Raw genomic sequence first — 5136 nt, 5'->3', positions numbered from 1 at the left:
GAAGAGGCGGAAGGGCAACCCCCGACACCATGGTCTTAAGTCTAGCTGCACTAACAGGGTGACTACTCTTATATGACTACTTGAATTAATATGCTCGACCCGACCAAAGGAATAGGAAAAGTAAGACAAATATAATGGAAAGTGAGAGGGAACAAAGCGAAACGAGAGAAAAGAAATCAAGATAGAAATAAAAAAGTGAAGAAGTAAAAAAGTAAGGAATCGAGTTATAAAATTGGAGAAGAATTGAGGAAAGAGATAAGTAAGAAAGTAAAGAATAAAATATAAAGAAATAAGGAAGTAAAGAAGTAATAAGTATAGGAAAAGTAAGACAAGCACAATGGAAAGTGAGAGGGGACAGAGTAAAACGAGATGACAGAAAGGAAGATAGAAGTGAAGAAGTCAAATGTAGAAAAATATGGAATAGAGTTATAAAAGTAGATAAGAAACGAGGAAAGAGATAAGTGACAAAGTAAAGAATGACGGATAAAGAATTAAATATAAAAATAGAAGAAGGTTGGAAATGAATATGAGGGGTATTTCCAAGAGACCAGTATAGGAGACCGGCTCGAGGAAGAATGAGCGCTCGGAGTCCGGGCCCTGCCTCGAGCGCCCCCCACCATCCGCCTGCTCCCACTCGCGGAGTCCTGAGCGAATAATTTGCGCGCGTACAATTTTTGGCAACTTCCAGTACTTTTAAATATGCTTTTCCAAAATTTCCGATTTTTAAGTGTTAATATTTTACATTATCGATTTAATGAATTATTTTAATGTCTGAAATAACATCTACTGAACAATTAATTAAAAATGCTGAAAGACACGTCGATCTAGAATTAAAACGCGATCATCAGCTCGATCCAGAATCCTTTTTAATGTACATCTAATTCGACTTTATGTCCTACGAGTCCCGGGTAGCTACGTTTGTACAATACGGAAGAATCTACCAGTTATTAATTACTTACGAAATTGATTGTCAATAAGACAAAACTGCTTTCGTCTTCCTAGCCTCGCTATACTTATAACTAATAGCTATTCTTAAACGACTATAAGTAAAGTTCAATTCATTCATATACTCATCTATTTACAATCTACGTACAAACAGTCTAATTCTTTAATTTTACTCAAAGAGACATTTCATTAGTGTTAGAAATTTTCAAATATATATTTTGTACATAAACTCTAAGCAGCCGGAATCTCAAGGTGGATTACACTTACTGATGTGTCTGATCGCAAATGATGTCTCAAGCGGCACATCAAAGCTGAAGAAAGAGTTGGAGACTAACAGGGACTGCAATCGATAATTCCATTCATCTTGAAAACTCCTTATTGTTAATTAGAGATTGCTGTTTATAGTAACCTATTCATCAAATCTACCGTTTCTTATTTCTATTTACCTTCTATTTTATTTATTTGCAGCACCTTTGATAGACGATTCCGCTTGTCTCTACCTGAAATTCATAGTTATTCAAACATGTAATTTTCTCTATTTCAATAAACTGTGCCAACACAAATATTCTTCGTGTGATAGAGTACAATTATTGCAATGTCCTTTGCGTTGAAAATTTTTAGCTTTGCTCCATTTTTCATTCCATCTCTGCCATATTATTCATATCTTGACTTCGCTTTTCTTCATCAATACTACCTTCTACGATTAAATAATTTCATATGTAATTTGAAAATCGCATCGTCGAAACTTCAGTCGGTCAATTTTTATTATTATACCTCCTGGGCATGATAAGTGGCGCCATCTCTGAGAGAACGAGTGAACTTTTAGTGATACTAAATATTGATTTTCCCAGCAAATCTTTCAAATCTTAGTTCCCTATATCAACGTTAGGTGGCGCTTGTTTCGCTGGCGCTATAAGAATTCTTATAGCCGATGCTGGCGCCAATTATCTTGCCCAGGAGATGCTTCTCTACCTTTACACCCCCCCCGTATTCCTTACTTTCCTACATCTATCTTCTTCATTTCTATCACAGGGTAGGAGTAAATGAGAAAGCGGTCCATGAACAATTTAATTACCTAATCAAATTTATTTTACGTAATATTTCATGGTACAATCTATACCCTATTATGATATATAAAATAACGCAATCGTCGAATGTAAAACACGGTGTAGAAAGTAGAAGAGGAACGAAAAGCTCGACAAAATTGCGGCGTGGTAAGAACGCTTTATTAAATAGGTCCTTCAAAGGAATAAAAGCCCGGAACATCGGAGGCAGTCGTACACATACACGGGATCGTCTTTCGTTATCCTTAGCGCGCAGGACGAGGCAACCACCAAAATGGCGAGTCTCGTCGAGGCATCAACAACAAACAATATGCTACGTGGAAAAAAAAAAAAACAAAAAAAAAACGAGAGAAATGAAACGTATCGAGGAATGCAAAATCGTAGAAAATTCAAAGACGAACGTGACACAAGGAGAGCGAAAGGGAATAGTAAGGATTAACGCAGGAATGGAAAACCGTCTTAGGATAAACGAACGACCGAATCAATAATAATTAATATGAACGACGCGTCGCAAAGGAACGATTGAACGCGGTGACGTAACGCAAGAGGGCGGATTTTTCAAAAATACAAAGGTAAAAATAAAAAAAAAAAAAGATTTGAAAGTCGACAAAACGCAGCGACGTGAGAGTACGTTTTAGGGGTATGTATATATATATATATAATTATTTATATATATATATAGGTTTATGTATATATATATAAAGTCTAATGAATTAATTAGTATATATTGTACGTAATTCATTAATACGGCAGCAGCCTCACTCTCTAATAGTACTAAATATAATATAATGGTATTAATGGCGGTAATTATCAGTTAAATATAGAGATTATTAACATTATAAATAATAATGGATCGAATAATCATCAATAAACAATCGTACAAGGTGTATCTGTCAGTGGGTGTGTATCAATATTTCTTTTCCCAAAAATTTTCACAATTTCGTTTATACCACGGTACGGCCGTCGCAACGAGACGCGACGGAACGTACCGAAGTCACGGGAATTACGCTTTTGTCATCCCTTAATCCGCGATTACGTAATTTCTCTGTATCGCTGTACCAGTGTGCGTATTGTGTGTAAACATCGTGTAAACGTGTTACGTGTCGAATGCGCGTCTCACCGCGCGCCGGTAATACGCGCGTGTCTTTTATTTCTTCTCCCTTACGGATTCGTACAATATCGTTTCGTGTTTATCATCATATATTAGTAATAATCACAATAGCGTATTCTGAAAAATAGATTAGGGTTCCGATGGCAGACGACGAGGACCTTCACCGCGCCTCGTCGCGCCCTCGTGCCATATATATTTCCAGGACCGTGCTCTCGATCCTCTCGAAACTCGTTGTCGCCAAAGACAAAAAAGAAAAAAAAAGAAAAAAACAAAAGAAAAAAAAAATAAAATTAATTTTGGAAATTTTATTCGTGCCGAAAAGAAAAAAAAAAAGAACTGGCTGCCACCAATCCTTGGCTGCCGGCTATCGAGTAGTACCAGCCGTGGAAATATCAGGGCGAACGAGAGTCACGGAGGCTCTCGTGTCTATGGGACTATATCATATAATAAGGGATCAAATATAACCAGGTCAGTCGTGTCCCCGTCGATCTGCCCTAGGAACCCCCTATAACAGGGCACTATGAACAGCAGTCTGCTGGCTAAGTGACTTTCCGACTTCTACGATTCGTCATCGAATCCATCGTTTTCTTCCTGCGAACTCTCCTTCCCCCCTTCGTTCGCCCTTCTCTCGCAGTCCCCCCTCCATTCCCCCCCGCCCTTAAAATCACCACCAATTCACTCTGCTTATACCTCTTACAATTCATTTCCACACGATTCGCTTCGAAATCACACGAAAAAAGAAAAAAATTATCAAGCGCACCACCGCTCGACCGGTGCATCTACTGTGGGAGGTTCGCCAATGACGTCATCTGGAGAACCCAGAGTCGGCGGGAGTATGCGCAGTGACGTCACGGATGTAAAATATTTTGACAAAAATTTTGAGTCACGTTCGTCACGTATCACGTGTCCCTCGCTTCTCTCCCACGTGTTCAGCTGTCTCTCTCTCTCTCTCTCTCTCTCTTTCGTGCGCTCGATATCTCTCTCTCTCTCTCTCTCTGCAGCACTCGCACGTCCAATGCTTTCAGTGGTGTTTCCATCTGGTTTTGGCAATAGCGAAGAATCGATGGGACGCGCGCGCGCGCGCAGAAGGACCCGAGGAAAAGGGAATGGGAGCCCTGTCCCGGAAGTGCCGAAAGGTCCCGGAAGGGGAGCACCGGCAGAAAGCAAAGGAGGACCCTATGAATGAAGCAAGCGAGCAGCCTTAATAAAACTACCTTCTTTCTTTTTCTCCTGTACAATAGTCGGGCGGCGGTTAATGGTTACGCTTTTATTTTCGCTACGAATTCGTTCACTCTCTCTCTCTCTCTCTCTCTCTCTCTCTCTCTCTTACAATCTTCCACGCTCTAATTGTAAGCATTCATCATCTCGCCCCTGTCGCCACTACAGCCACTACATTTTCACTCGTCCCTTCCGCCTCCCATCCTTCCCCACCGACCACCAATCCTTCGCAAACCTCGAACCCTTTCGAAGTACTCCCTATGCCCCTCTGCGCCAGCATGCTTCTTTTATATATACATATATATGTATATATATATATTCTTTAAATACCTACAGCGTTCACTCTACGTCAGCCATAGTTTTGTTTTCTTTTATTTGTTATCTTAATACTCGCTACTGTACCACCTTCCTTTTTTTTGTTCGCTTCGTTATGATATTTATATTTTTTTTTTTTCTCATGCCTTACGCGCGTACCTTTTTATTTTCCTTTCGTCCTTTAAATTAATTAAACGTTGCCGCGTCTCTCTAACTCTCAGCCTACTGCAACACTACTGTCGTCTATCGTCTAGCTTTCTCGTTCTCTTAAAATTCGTCATTCCTCGTCTCTCTCACTTTCACTCGTCGTTTCTACATCCTCCTCTCTCTCTCGCTCTCGCACAATCGGCCCCGTCGCTTCGCCCTTTTTCTCGTTTACACAATTTCACCTCACTTGACTCTTTCACCGGTCCGTTACCATAAATTTCACTTGAACCCTTCACGGCCGATTCGTGACTATCTCCCTCTCGATCTCCCCAATTC

The sequence above is a fragment of the Cephus cinctus genome, unplaced genomic scaffold, assembly GCF_000341935.2.
Source record: "Cephus cinctus unplaced genomic scaffold, Ccin1 Ccin1_scaffold1042, whole genome shotgun sequence".
Taxonomy (NCBI): Eukaryota; Metazoa; Arthropoda; class Insecta; order Hymenoptera; family Cephidae; genus Cephus; species Cephus cinctus.
This window is presented reverse-complemented; position numbering follows the sequence as displayed.